Consider the following 15919-nt stretch of genomic DNA (forward strand, 5'->3'; position numbering starts at 1 on the left):
AACTCCCCAGGGGAGCCTTTACGCAGCCCCACATGCAACTGGACCCTCCGGGTTCGCTGTTCCTGACCAAAACTAAACGTAGCCTTAGCCGTCATCTAAGACGTGTGAAAAATCAGGCCCCAGGAAATGAGTTGCGAGCCCTTTTCGCCCATCCAAAAGTGCCCCCAAAGGAAGGCTTTGGGTACAAGAGAACTCCCAGGGGAGCCTTTACGCAGCCCCACATGCAACTGGACCCTCCGGGTTCGCTGTTCCTGAGAAAAACTAAACGTAGCCCTAGCCGTCATCGGAGACGAGTGAAATATCAGGCCCCAGAAAATGCGTTGCGAACCCCTTTGGACCATCCAAAAGTGCCCCCAAAGGAAGGCTTTGGGTACAAGTGAACTCCCCAGGGGAGCCTTTACGCAGCCCCACATGCAACTGGACCCTCCGGGTTCGCTGTTTCCGAGCATCCCTAAACATAGACTTAGCCGGCATCGAAGAAGACTGAAAACCCGGGCCCCAGAAAATGCGTTGCAAGCCCCTTTGGACCATCCAAAAGTGTTACCAAAGGAAGGCGTTTGGTACAAGTGAACTCCCCAGGGGAGCCTTTACACTGCCCCACATGCAACTGGACCCTCCGGGTTCGCTGTTCATGAGCAAACCTAAACGTAGCCCTAGCCGTCATCGGAGACGACTGAAAAATCAGGCCCCAGGAAATGCGTTCCGAGCCCTTTTCGCCCATCCAAAAGTGCCCCCAAAGGAAGGCTTTGGGTACAAGTGAACTCCCCAGGGGAGCCTTTACGCAGCCCCACATGCAACTGGACCCTCCGGGTTCGCTGTTTCCGAGCAAACCTAAACATAGCCCTAGCCGGCATCGAAGACGAGTGAAAAATCAGGCCCCAGGAAATGCGTTCCGAGCCCTTTGGACCATCCAAAAGTGTCACCAAAGGAAGGCTTTGGGTACAAGTGAACTCCCCAGGGGAGCCTTTACGCAGCCCCACATGCAACTGGACCCTCCGGGTTCGCTGTTTCCGAGCATCCCTAAACATAGTCCTAACCGGCATCGAAGACGACTGAAAAATAAGGCCCCAGGAAATGTGTTGCGAGCCCTTTTCGCCCATCCAAAAGTGCCCCCAAAGGAAGGCTTTGGGTACAAGTGAACTCCCCAGGGGAGCCTTTACGCAGCCCCACATGCAACTGGACCCTCCGGGTTCGCTGTTTCCGAGCATCCCTAAACATAGCCCTACCCGGCATCTAAGACGACTGAAAAATCAGGCCCCAGGAAATGCGTTGCGAGGCCTTTTCGCCCATGCAAAAGTGCCCCCAAAGGAAGGCTTTGGGTACAAGAGAACTCCCCAGGGGAGCCTTTACGCAGCCCCACATGCAACTGGACCGTCCGCGTTCGCGGTTACCGAGCAACCCTAAACATAGCCCTAGCCGGCATCGAAGAAGACTGAAAAATCAGGCCCCAGGAAACACGTTGCAAGCCCCTTTGGACCATCCAAAAGTGTCACCAAAGGAAGGCTTTGGGTACAAGTGAACTCCCCAGGGGAGCCTTTACGCAGCCCCACATGCAACTGGACCCTCCGAGTTCGCTGTTCATGAGCAAACCTAAACGTAGCCCTAGCCGTCATCGGAGACGAGTGCAAAATCAGGCCTCAGGAATTGCGTTGCGAACCCCTTTGGACCGTCCAAAAGTGCCCCCAAAGGAAGGCTTTGGGTACAAGTGAACTGCCCAGGGGAGCCTTTACGCAGCCCCACATGCAACTGGACCCTCCGGGTTCGCTGTTTCCGAGCATCCCTAAACAGAGCCCTAGCCGGCATCGAAGACGACTGAAAAATCAGGCCCCAGGAAATGCGTTGCAAGCCCTTTTCACCCATCCAAAAGTGCCCCCAAAGAAAGGCTATGGGTACAAGTGAACTCCCCAGGGGAGCCTTTACGCAGCCCCACATGCAACTGGACCCTCCGGGTTCGCTGTTTCCGAGCATCCCTAAACATAGCCCTAGCCGGCATCGAAGACGACTGAAAAATCAGGCCCCAGGAAATGCGTTGCGAGCCCTTTTCGCCCATTGAAAAGTGCCCCCAAAGGAAGGCTTTGGGTACAAGAGAACTCCCCAGGGGAGCCTTTACGCAGCCCCACATGCAACTGGACCCTCCGTGTTCGCTGTTCCTGACCAAAACTAAACGTAGCCTTAGCCGTCATCTAAGACGTGTGAAAAATCAGGCCCCAGGAAATGAGTTGCGAGCCCTTTTCGCCCATCCAAAAGTGCCCCCAAAGGAAGGCTTTGGGTACAAGAGAACTCCCCAGGGGAGCCTTTACGCAGCCCCACATGCAACTGGACCCTCCGGGTTCGCTGTTCCTGAGAAAAACTAAACGTAGCCCTAGCCGTCATCGGAGACGAGTGAAATATCAGGCCCCAGAAAATGCGTTGCGAACCCCTTTGGACCATCCAAAAGTGCCCCCAAAGGAAGGCTTTGGGTACAAGTGAACTCCCCAGGGGAGCCTTTACGCAGCCCCACATGCAACTGGACCCTCCGGGTTCGCTGTTTCCGAGCATCCCTAAACATAGACCTAGCCGGCATCGAAGAAGACTGAAAACCCGGGCCCCAGAAAACGCGTTGCAAGCCCCTTTGGACCATCCAAAAGTGTCACCAAAGGAAGGCTTTTGGTACAAGTGAACTCCCCAGGGGAGCCTTTACACTGCCCCACATGCAACTGGACCCTCCGGGTTTGCTGTTCATGAGCAAACCTAAACGTAGCCCTAGCCGTCATCGGAGACGAGTGAAAAATCAGGCCCCAGGAAATGCGTTACGAGTCCTTTTCGCCCATCCAAAAGTGCCCCCAAAGGAAGGCTTTGGGTACAAGAGAACTCCCCAGGGGAGCCTTTACGCAGCCCCACATGCAACTGGACCCTCCGGGTTCGCTGTTTCCGAGCATCCCTAAACATAGTCCTAACCGGCATCGAGACGACTGAAAAATAAGGCCCCAGGAAATGTGTTGCGAGCCCTTTTCGCCCATCCAAAAGTGCCCCCAAAGGAAGGCTTTGGGTACAAGTGAACTCCCCAGGGGAGCCTTTACGCAGCCCCACATGCAACTGGACCCTCCGGGTTCGCTGTTTCCGAGCATCCCTAAACATAGACCTAGCCGGCATCGATGACGACTGAAAAATCAGGCCCCAGGAAATGCGTTACGAGCCCTTTTCGCCCATCCAAAAGTGCCCCCAAAGGAAGGCTTTGGGTACAAGAGAACTCCACAGGGGAGCCTTTACGCAGCCCCACATGCAACTGGACCCTCAGGGTTCGCTGTTTCCGAGCATCCCTAAACATAGCCCTAGCCGGCATCGAAGACAACTGAAAAATCAGGCCCCAGGAAATGCGTTCCGAGTCCCTTTGGACCATCCAAAAGTGCCCCCAAAGGAAGGCATTGGGTACATCTGAAGTTCCCAGGGGAGCCTTTACGCAGCCCCACATGCAACTGGACCCTCCGGGTTCGCTGTTTCCGAGCAACCCTAAACATATCCCTAGCAGTCATCGGAGACGAGTGAAAAATCACGCCCCAGGAAATGCGTTCCGAGCCCCTTTGGACCATCCCAAAGTGTCACCAAAGGAAGGCTTTGGGTACAAGTGAACTCCCCAGGGGAGCCTTTACGCAGCCCCACATGCAACTGGACCCTCCTGGTTCGCTGTTCATGAGCAAACCTAAACATAACCCTAGCCGTCATCGGAGACGAGTGAAAAATCAGGCCCCAGGAAATGCGTTGCGAGCCCCTTTGGACCATCCAAAAGTGCCCCCAAAGGAAGGCATTGGGTACAAGTGAACTCCCCAGGGGAGCCTTTACGCAGCCCCACATGCAACTGGACCCTCCGGGTTCGCTGTTTCCGAGCATCCCTAAACATAGTCCTTGCCGGCATCGAAGACGACTGAAAAATCAGGCCCCAGGAAATGCGTTGCGAGCCCTTTTCGCCCATCCAAAAGTGTCACCAAATGAAGGCTTTGGGTACAAGTGAACTCCCCAGGGGAGCCTTTACGCAGCCCCACATGCAACTGGACCCTCCGGGTTCGCTTTTTCTGAGCAACCCTAAACATAGCCCTAGCCGGCATCGAAGACGACTGAAAAATCAGGCCCCAGGAAACACGTTGCAAGCCCCTTTGGACCATCCAAAAGTGTCACCAAAGGAAGGCTTTGGGTACAAGTGAACTCCCCAGGGGAGCCTTTACGCAGCCCCACATGCAACTGGACACTCCGGGTTCGCTGTTATCGAGCAACCCTAAACATAGCCCTAGCCGGCATCGAAGACGACTGAAAAATCAGGCCCCAGGAAACACGTTGCAAGCCCCTTTGGACCGTCCAAAAGTGTCACCAAAGGAAGGCTTTGGGTACAAGTGAACTCCCCAGGGGAGCCTTTACGCAGCACCACATGCAACTGGACCCTCCGGGTTCGCTGTTCCTGAGCATCCCTAAACATAGCCCTAGCCCGCATCGATGACGACTGAAAAATCAGAACCCAGGAAATGCGTTACAAGCCCCATTCGCCCATCCAAAATTGCCCGCAAAGGAAGGCTTTGGGTACAAGTGAACTCCCCAGGGGAGCCTTTACGCAGCCCCACATGCAACTGGACCCTCCGGGTTCGCTGTTTCCGAGCATCCCTAAACATAGCCCTAGCCGTCATCGGAGACGACTGAAAAATCAGGCCCCAGGAAATGCGTTGCGAGCCCTTTTCGCCCATGCAAAAGTGCCCCCAAAGAAAGGCTTTGGGTACAAGAGAACTCCCCAGGGGAGCCTTTACGCAGCCCCACATGCAACTGGACCCTTCGGGTTCGATTTTTCTGAGCAACCGTAAATATATCCCTAGCCGGCATGGGAGAAGACTGAAAAATTAGGCCCCAGAAAACGCGTTGCAAGCCCCTTTGGACCATCCCAAAGTGTCACCAAAGGAAGGCTTTTGGTACAAGTGAACTCCTCAGGGGAGCCTTTACGCAGCCCCACATGCAACTGGACCCTCCGGGTTCACTGTTCATGAGCAAACCTAAACGTATCCCTAGCCGTCATCGGAGACGAGTGAAAAATAAGGCCCCAGGAAATGCGTTCCGAGCCCTTTTCGCCCATCCAAAAGTGCCCCCAAAGGAAGGCTTTGGGTACAAGTGAACTCCCCAGGGGAGCCTTTACGGAGCCCCACATGCAACTGGACCCTCCGGGTTCGCTGTTCCTGAGCAAACCTAAATGTAGCCCAAGCCGTCATTGGAGACGAGTGAAAAATCAGGCCCCAGGAAATACGTTGCAAGCCCCTTTGGACCATCCAAAAGTGCCCCCAAAGGAAGGCTTTGGGTACATCTGAAGTTCCCAGGGGAGCCTTTACACAGCCCCATATGCAACTGGACCCTTTGGGTTCGCTGTTTCCAAGCAACCCTAAACATAGCCCTAGCAGTCATCGGAGACGAGTGAAAAATCAAACCCAGGAAATGCGTTCCGAGCCCCTTTGGACCATCCAAAAGTGTCACCAAAGGAAGGCTTTGGGTACAAGTGAACTCCCCAGGGGAGCCTTTACGCAGCCCCACATGCAACTGGACCCTCCGGGTTCACTGTTTCCGAGCATCCCTAAACATAGCGCTAGCCGGCATCGAAGACGACTGAAAAATCAGTCCCCAGGAAATGCGTTGCAAGCCCTTTTCGCCCATCCAAAAGTGCCCCCAAAGGAAGGCTTTGGGTACAAGTGAACTCCCCAGGGGAGCCTTTACGCAGCCCCACATGCAACTGGACCCTCCGGGTTCGCTGTTCCTGAGCATCCCTAAACATAACCCTAGCCGGCATCGATGACGACTGAAAAATCAGGCCCCAGGAAATGCGTTACAAGCCCCATTCGCCCATCCAAAATTGCCCCCAAAGGAAGGCTTTGCATACAAGAGAACTCCCCAGGGGAGCCTTTACGCAGCCCCACATGCAACTGGACCCTTCGGGTTCGATTTTTCTGAGCAACCCTAAATATATCCCTAGCCGGCATGGGAGAAGACTGAAAAATCAGGCCCCAGAAAACGCGTTGCGAGCCCATTTGGACCATCCCAAAGTGTCACCAAAGGAAGGCTTTGGGTACAAGTGAACTCCCCAGGGGAGCCTTTACGGAGCCCCACATGCAACTGGACCCTCCGGGTTCGCTGTTCCTGAGCATCCCTAAACATAGCCCTAGCCGGCATCGATGACGACTGAAAAATCAGGCCCCAGGAAATGCGTTACAAGCCCAATTCGCCCATCCAAAATTGCCCCCAAAGGAAGGCTTTGGGTACAAGTGAACTCCCCAGGGGAGCCTTTACGCAGCCCCACATGCAACTGGACCCTCCGGGTTCGCTGTTTCCTAGCATCCCTAAACATAGCCCTAGCCGTCATCGGAGACGACTGAAAAATCAGGCCCCAGGAAATGCGTTGCGAGCCCTTTTTGCCCATGCAAAAGTGCCCCCAAAGGAAGGCTTTGGGTACAAGAGAACTCCCCAGGGGAGCCTTTACGCAGCCCCACATGCAACTGGACCCTTCGGGTTCGATTTTTCTGAGCAACCCTAAATATATCCCTAGCCGGCTTGGGAGAAGACTGAAAAATCAGGCCCCAGAAAACGCGTTGCAAGCCCCTTTGGACCATCCCAAAGTGTCACCAAAGGAAGGCTTTTGGTACAAGTGAACTCCTCAGGGGAGCCTTTACGCAGCCCCACATGCAACTGGACCCTCCGGGTTCGCTGTTTCCGAGCATCCCTAAACATAGCGCTAGCCGGCATCGATGACGACTGAAAAATAAGGCCCCAGGAAATGCGTTCCGAGCCCTTTTCGCCCATCCAAAAGTGCCCCCAAAGGAAGGCTTTGGGTACAAGTGAACTCCCCAGGGGAGCCTTTACGCAGCCCCACATGCAACTGGACCCTCCGCGTTCGCTGTTCCTGAGCAAACCTAAACGTAGCCCTAGCCGTCATTGGAGACGAGTGAAAAATCAGGCCCCAGGAAATGCGTTGCGAGCCCCTTTCGACCATCCAAAAGTGCCCCCAAAGGAAGGCTTTGGGTAGAAGAGAACTCCCCAGGGGAGCCTTTACGCAGCCCCACATGCAACTAAACCCTCCGGGTTCGATTTTTCCGAGCAACGCTAAATATATCACTAGCCGGCATGGGAGAAGACTGAAAACCCTGGCCCCAGAAAACGCGTTGCAAGCCCCTTTGGACCATCCCAAAGTGTCACCAAATGAAGGCTTTGGTTACAAGAGAACTCCCCAGGGGAGCCTTTACGCAGCCCCACATGCAACTGGACCCTCCGGGTTCGCTGTTTCCGAGCATCCCTAAACAAAGCCCTACCCGGCATCGATGACGACTGAAAAATCAGGCCCCAGGAAATGCGTTACGAGCCCTTTTCACCCATCCAAAAGTGCCCCCAAAGGAAGGCTTTGGGTACATCTGAAGTTCCCAGGGGAGCCTTTACGCAGCCCCACATGCAACTGGACCCTCCGGGTTCGCTGTTTCCGAGCAACCATAAACGTAGCCCTAGCAGTCATCGGAGACGAGTGAAAAATCAGACCCCAGGAAATGCGTTCCGAGCCCCTTTGGACCATCCAAAAGTGTCACCAAAGGAAGGCTTTGGGTACAAGTGAACTCCCCAGGGGAGCCTTTACGCAGCCCCACATGCAACTGGACCCTCCGGGTTCGCTGTTTCCGAGCATCCCTAAACATAGCCCTAGCCGTCATCGGAGACGACTGAAAAATCAGGCCCCAGGAAATGCGTTGCGAGCCCTTTTCGCCCATGCAAAATGCCCCCAAAGGAAGGCTTTGGGTACAAGAGAACTCCCCAGGGGAGCCTTTACGCAGCCCGACATGCAACTGGACCCTTCGGGTTCGATTTTTCTGAGCAACCCTAAATATATCCCTAGCCGGCATGGGAGAAAACTGAAAAATTAGGCCCCATAAATCGCGTTGCAAGCCCCTTTGGACCATCCCAAAGTGTCACCAAAGGAAGGCTTTTGGTACAAGTGAACTCCTCAGGGGAGCCTTTACGCAGCCCCACATGCAACTGGACCCTCCGGGTTCGCTGTTCCTGAGCAAACCTAAACGTAGCCCAAGCCGTCATTGGAGACGAGTGAAAAATCAGGCCCCAGGAAATACGTTGCAAGCCCCTTTGGACCATCCAAAAGTGTCACCAAAGGAAGGCTTTGGGTACATCTGAAGTTCCCAGGGGAGCCTTTACACAGCCCCATATGCAACTGGACCCTTTGGGTTCGCTGTTTCCAAGCAACCCTAAACATAGCCCTAGCAGTCATCGGAGACGAGTGAAAAATCAAACCCAGGAAATGCGTTCCGAGCCCCTTTGGACCATCCAAAAGTGTCACCAAAGGAAGGCTTTGGGTACAAGTGAACTCCCCAGGGGAGCCTTTACGCAGCCCCACATGCAACTGGACCCTCCGGGTTCGCTGTTTCCGAGCATCCCTAAACATAGCGCTAGCCGGCATCGAAGACGACTGAAAAATCAGTCCCCAGGAAATGCGTTGCAAGCCCTTTTCGCCCATCCAAAAGTGCCCCCAAAGGAAGGCTTTGGGTACAAGTGAACTCCCCAGGGGAGCCTTTACGCAGCCCCACATGCAACTGGACCCTCCGGGTTCGCTGTTCCTGAGCATCCCTAAACATAACCCTAGCAGGCATCGATGACGACTGAAAAATCAGGCCCCAGGAAATGCGTTACAAGCCCCGTTCGCCCATCCAGAAGTGCCCCCAAAGGAAGGCTTTGCATACAAGAGAACTCCCCAGGGGAGCCTTTACGCAGCCCCACATGCAACTGGACCCTCCGGGTTCGATTTTTCTGAGCAACCCTAAATATATCCCTAGCCGGCATGGGAGAAGACTGAAAAATCAGGCCCCAGAAAACGCGTTGCGAGCCCATTTGGACCATCCCAAAGTGTCACCAAAGGAAGGCTTTGGGTACAAGTGAACTCCCCAGGGGAGCCTTTACGCAGCCCCACATGCAACTGGACCCTCCGGGTTCGCTGTTTCCGAGCATCCCTAAACAAATCCCTACCCGGCATCGATGACGACTGAAAAATCAGGCCCCAGGAAATGCGTTACGAGCCCTTTTCACCCATCCAAAAGTGCCCCCAAAGGAAGGCTTTGGGTACATCTGAAGTTCCCAGGGGAGCCTTTACGCAGCCCCATATGCAACTGGACCCTCCGGTTACGCTGTTTCCAAGCAACCCTAAACATAGCCCTAGGAGTCATCGGAGACGAGTGAAAAATCAGGCCCCAGGAAATGCGTTCCGAGCCCCTTTGGACCATCCAAAAGTGTCACCAAAGGAAGGCTTTGGGTACAAGAGAACTCCCCAGGGGAGCCTTTACGCAGCCCCACATGCAACTGGACCCTCCGGGTTCGCTGTTTCCGAGCATCCCTAAACAAAGCCCTACCCGGCATCGATGACGACTGAAAAATCAGGCCCCAGGAAATGCGTTACGAGCCCTTTTCACCCATCCAAAAGTGCCCCCAAAGGAAGGCTTTGGGTACATCTGAAGTTCCCAGGGGAGCCTTTACGCAGCCCCACATGCAACTGGACCCTCCGGGTTCGCTGTTTCCGAGCAACCATAAACGTAGCCCTAGCAGTCATCGGAGACGAGTGAAAAATCAGACCCCAGGAAATGCGTTCCGAGCCCCTTTGGACCATCCAAAAGTGTCACCAAAGGAAGGCTTTGGGTACAAGTGAACTCCCCAGGGGAGCCTTTACGCAGCCCCACATGCAACTGGACCCTCCGGGTTCGCTGTTTCCGAGCATCCCTAAACATAGCCCTAGCCGTCATCGGAGACGACTGAAAAATCAGGCCCCAGGAAATGCGTTGCGAGCCCTTTTCGCCCATGCAAAATGCCCCCAAAGGAAGGCTTTGGGTACAAGAGAACTCCCCAGGGGAGCCTTTACGCAGCCCGACATGCAACTGGACCCTTCGGGTTCGATTTTTCTGAGCAACCCTAAATATATCCCTAGCCGGCATGGGAGAAAACTGAAAAATTAGGCCCCATAAATCGCGTTGCAAGCCCCTTTGGACCATCCCAAAGTGTCACCAAAGGAAGGCTTTTGGTACAAGTGAACTCCTCAGGGGAGCCTTTACGCAGCCCCACATGCAACTGGACCCTCCGGGTTCGCTGTTCCTGAGCAAACCTAAACGTAGCCCAAGCCGTCATTGGAGACGAGTGAAAAATCAGGCCCCAGGAAATACGTTGCAAGCCCCTTTGGACCATCCAAAAGTGCCCCCAAAGGAAGGCTTTGGGTACATCTGAAGTTCCCAGGGGAGCCTTTACACAGCCCCATATGCAACTGGACCCTTTGGGTTCGCTGTTTCCAAGCAACCCTAAACATAGCCCTAGCAGTCATCGGAGACGAGTGAAAAATCAAACCCAGGAAATGCGTTCCGAGCCCCTTTGGACCATCCAAAAGTGTCACCAAAGGAAGGCTTTGGGTACAAGTGAACTCCCCAGGGGAGCCTTTACGCAGCCCCACATGCAACTGGACCCTCCGGGTTCGCTGTTTCCGAGCATCCCTAAACATAGCGCTAGCCGGCATCGAAGACGACTGAAAAATCAGTCCCCAGGAAATGCGTTGCAAGCCCTTTTCGCCCATCCAAAAGTGCCCCCAAAGGAAGGCTTTGGGTACAAGTGAACTCCCCAGGGGAGCCTTTACGCAGCCCCACATGCAACTGGACCCTCCGGGTTCGCTGTTCCTGAGCATCCCTAAACATAACCCTAGCAGGCATCGATGACGACTGAAAAATCAGGCCCCAGGAAATGCGTTACAAGCCCCGTTCGCCCATCCAGAAGTGCCCCCAAAGGAAGGCTTTGCATACAAGAGAACTCCCCAGGGGAGCCTTTACGCAGCCCCACATGCAACTGGACCCTGCGGGTTCGATTTTTCTGAGCAACCCTAAATATATCCCTAGCCGGCATGGGAGAAGACTGAAAAATCAGGCCCCAGAAAACGCGTTGCGAGCCCATTTGGACCATCCCAAAGTGTCACCAAAGGAAGGCTTTGGGTACAAGTGAACTCCCCAGGGGAGCCTTTACGCAGCCCCACATGCAACTGGACCCTCCGGGTTCGCTGTTTCCGAGCATCCCTAAACAAATCCCTACCCGGCATCGATGACGACTGAAAAATCAGGCCCCAGGAAATGCGTTACGAGCCCTTTTCACCCATCCAAAAGTGCCCCCAAAGGAAGGCTTTGGGTACATCTGAAGTTCCCAGGGGAGCCTTTACGCAGCCCCATATGCAACTGGACCCTCCGGTTACGCTGTTTCCAAGCAACCCTAAACATAGCCCTAGGAGTCATCGGAGACGAGTGAAAAATCAGGCCCCAGGAAATGCGTTCCGAGCCCCTTTGGACCATCCAAAAGTGTCACCAAAGGAAGGCTTTGGGTACAAGTGAACTGCCCAGGGGAGCCTTTACGCAGCCCCACATGCAACTGGACCCTCCGGGTTCGCTGTTTCCGAGCATCCGTAAACATAGCCCTAGCCGGCATCGAAGACGACTGAAAAATCAGGCCCCAGGAAATGCGTTGCAAGCCCTTTTCGCCCATCGATAAGTGCCCCCAAAGGAAGGCTTTGGGTACAAGTGTACTCCCCAGCGGAGCCTTTACGCAGCCTCACATGCAACTGGACCCTCCGGGTTCGCTGTTTCCGAGCATGCCTAAACATAGCCCTAGCCGTCATCGGAGACGAGTGAAAAATCAGGCCCCAGGAAATGCGTTGCGAACCCCTTTGGACCATCCAAAGTGTCCCCAATGGAAGGCTTTGGGTACAAGTGAACTCCCCAGGGGAGCCTTTACGCAGCCCCACATGCAACTGGACCCTTCGGGTTCGATTTTTCTGAGCAACGCTAAATATATCCCTAGCCGGCATGGGAGAAGACTGAAAACCCGGGCCCCAGAAAACGCGTTGCAAGCCCCTTTGCACCATCCAAAAGTGTCACCAAAGGAAGGCTTTGGGTACAAGTGAACTCCCCAGGGGAGCCTTTACACTGCCCCACATGCAACTGGACCCTCAGGGTTCGCTGTTCATGAGCAAACCTAAACGTAGCCCTAGCCGTCATCGGAGACGAGTGAAAAATCAGGCCCCAGGAAATGCGTTTCGAGCCCTTTTCACCCATCTAAATGTGCCCCCAAAGGAAGGCTTTGGGTACATCTGAAGTTCCCAGGGGAGCCTTTACGCAGCCCCATATGCAACAGGACCCTCCGGGTTCGCTGTTTCCAAGCAACCCTAAACATAGCCCTAGCAGTCATCGGAGACGAGTGAAAAATCGGGCCCCAGGAAATACGTTCCGAGCCCTTTTCGCCCATCCAAAAGTGCCCCCAAAGGAAGGCTTTGGGTACAAGTGAACTCCCCATGGGAGCCTTTACGCAGCCCCACATGCCACTGGACCCTCCGGGTTCGCTATTTCCGAGCATCCCTAAACATAACCCTAGCAGTCATTGGAGACGGCTGAAAAATCAGACCCCATGAAATGAGTTGCGAACCCCTTTGGACCATCCAAAACTGTAACCAAAGGAAGGCTTTGGGTACAAGTGAACTCCCCAGGGGAGCCTTTACGCAGCCCCACATGCAACTGGACCCTCCGGGTTCGCTGTTCATGAGCAAACATAAACTTAGCCCTAGCCGTCTTCGGAGACGAGTGAAAAATCAGGCCCCAGGAAATGCGTTGCGAGCCCCTTTGGACCATCCAAAAGTGTCACCAAAGGAAGGCTTTGGGTACAAGTGAACTCCCCAGGGGAGCCTTTACGCAGCCCCACATGCAACTGGACCGTCCGGGTTCGCTCTTACCGAGCAACCCTAACCATAACCCTAGCCGGCATCGAAGACGACTGAAAAATCAGGCCCCAGGAAACACGTTGCAAGCCCCTTTGGACCATCCAAAAGTGCCACCAAAGGAAGGCTTTGGGTACAAGTGAACTCCCCAGGGGAGCCTTTACGCAGCCCCACATGCAACTGGACCCTCCGCGTTCGCTGTTACCGAGCAACCCTAAACATAGCCCAAGCCGGCATCGATGATGACTGAAAAATCAGGCCCCAGAAAATGCATTGCGAGCCCTTTTCGTCCATGCAAAAGTGCCCCCAAAGGAAGGCTTTGGGTACAAGAGAACTCCCCAGGGGAGCCTTTACGCAGGCCCACATGCAACTGGACCCTCCGGGTTCGCTGTTCCTGAGCAAAACTAAACGTAGCCCTAGCCGTCATCGGAGACGAGTGAAAAATTAGGCCCCAGGAAATGCGTTGCGAACCCCTTTGGACCATCCAAAAGTGCCCCCAAAGGAAGGCTTTGGGTACAAGTGAACTCCCCAGGGGAGCCTTTACGCAGCCCCACATGCAACTAGACCCTCCGGGTTCGATTTTTCCGAGCAACGCTAAATATATCACTAGCCGGCATGGGAGAAGACTGAAAACCCGGGCCCCAGAAAACGCGTTGCAAGCCCCTTTGGACCATCCAAAAGTGTCACCAAATGAAGGCTTTGGGTACAAGTGAACTCCCCAGGGGAGCCTTTACACTGCCCCACATTCAACTGGACCCTCCGGGTTCGCTGTTCATGAGCAAACCTAAACGTAGCCCTAGCCGTCATCGGAGACGAGTGAAAAATCAGGCCCCAGGAAATGCGTTGCGAGCCCCTTTGGACCATCCAAAAGTGTCACCAAAGGAAGGCTTTGGGTACAAGTGAACTCCCCAGGGGAGCCTTTACGCAGCCCCACATGCAACTGGACCCTCCGGGTTCGCTGTTCATGAGCAAACATAAACTTAGCCCTAGCCGTCTTCGGAGACGAGTGAAAAATCAGGCCCCAGGAAATGCGTTGCGAGCCCCTTTGGACCATCCAAAAGTGCCCCCAAAGGAAGGCATTGGGTACAAGTGAACTCCCCAGGGGAGCCTTTACGCAGCCCCACATGCAACTGGACCGTCCGGGTTCGCTCTTACCGAGCAACCCTAACCATAACCCTAGCCGGCATCGAAGACGACTGAAAAATCAGGCCCGAGGAAACACGTTGCAAGCCCCTTTGGACCATCCAAAAGTGCCACCAAAGGAAGGCTTTGGGTACAAGTGAACTCCCCAGGGGAGCCTTTACGCAGCCCCACATGCAACTGGACCCTCCGGGTTCGCTGTTCCTGACCAAAACTAAACGTAGCCCTAGCCGTCATCTAAGACGTGTGAAAAATCAGGCCCCAGGAAATGAGTTGCGAGCCCTTTTCGCCCATCCAAAAGTGCCCCCAATGGAAGGCTTTGGGTACAAGAGAACTCCCAGGGGAGCCTTTACGCAGCCCCACATGCAACTGGACCCTCCGGGTTCGCTGTTCCTGAGAAAAACTAAACGTAGCCCTAGCAGTCATCGGAGACGAGTGAAATATCAGGCCCCAGAAAATGCGTTGCGAACCCCTTTGGACCATCGAAAAGTGCCCCCAAAGGAAGGCTTTGGGTACAAGAGAACTCCCCAGGGGAGCCTTTACGCAGCCCCACATGCAACTGGACCCTCCGGGTTCGCTGTTTCCGAGCATCCCTAAACATAGACCTAGCCGGCATCGAAGAAGACTGAAAACCCGGGCCCCAGAAAACGCGTTGCAAGCCCCTTTGGACCATCCAAAAGTGTCACCAAAGGAAGGCTTTGGGTACAAGTGAACTCCCCAGGGGAGCCTTTACGCAGCCCCACATGCAACTGGACCCTCCGGGTTCGCTGTTCATGAGCAAACATAAACTTAGCCCTAGCCGTCTTCGGAGACGAGTGAAAAATCAGGCCCCAGGAAATGCGTTGCGAGCCCCTTTGGACCATCCAAAAGTGCCCCCAAAGGAAGGCATTGGGTACAAGTGAACTCCCCAGGGGAGCCTTTACGCAGCCCCACATGCAACTGGACCGTCCGGGTTCGCTCTTACCGAGCAACCCTAACCATAACCCTAGCCGGCATCGAAGACGACTGAAAAATCAGGCCCGAGGAAACACGTTGCAAGCCCCTTTGGACCATCCAAAAGTGCCACCAAAGGAAGGCTTTGGGTACAAGTGAACTCCCCAGGGGAGCCTTTACGCAGCCCCACATGCAACTGGACCCTCCGGGTTCGCTGTTCCTGACCAAAACTAAACGTAGCCCTAGCCGTCATCTAAGACGTGTGAAAAATCAGGCCCCAGGAAATGAGTTGCGAGCCCTTTTCGCCCATCCCAAAGTGCCCCCAATGGAAGGCTTTGGGTACAAGAGAACTCCCAGGGGAGCCTTTACGCAGCCCCACATGCAACTGGACCCTCCGGGTTCGCTGTTCCTGAGAAAAACTAAACGTAGCCCTAGCAGTCATCGGAGACGAGTGAAATATCAGGCCCCAGAAAATGCGTTGCGAACCCCTTTGGACCATCGAAAAGTGCCCCCAAAGGAAGGCTTTGGGTACAAGAGAACTCCCCAGGGGAGCCTTTACGCAGCCCCACATGCAACTGGACCCTCCGGGTTCGCTGTTTCCGAGCATCCCTAAACATAGACCTAGCCGGCATCGAAGAAGACTGAAAACCCGGGCCCCAGAAAACGCGTTGCAAGCCCCTTTGGACCATCCAAAAGTGTCACCAAAGGAAGGCTTTGGGTACAAGTGAACTCCCCAGGGAAGCCTTTACACTGCCCCACATGCAACTGGACCCTCCGGGTTCGCTGTTCCTGAGCAAACCTAAACGTAGCCCTAGCCGTCATCGGAGACGAGTGAAAAATCAGGCCCCAGGAAATGCGTTCCGAGCCCTTTTCGCCCATCGATAAGTGCCCCCAAAGGAAGGCTTTGGGTACAAGAGAACTCCCCAGGGGAGCCTTTACGCAGCCCCACATGCAACTGGACCCTCCGGGTTCGCTGTTTCCGAGCATCCCTAAACATAGCGCACGCTGGCATCAATGACGACTGAAAAATCAGGCCCCAGGAAATGCATTGCGAGCCCTTTTCGCCCATTGAAAAGT

The sequence above is a fragment of the Anas platyrhynchos genome, chromosome 5 (genome assembly GCF_047663525.1).
Source record: "Anas platyrhynchos isolate ZD024472 breed Pekin duck chromosome 5, IASCAAS_PekinDuck_T2T, whole genome shotgun sequence".
Lineage (NCBI taxonomy): Eukaryota > Metazoa > Chordata > Aves > Anseriformes > Anatidae > Anas > Anas platyrhynchos.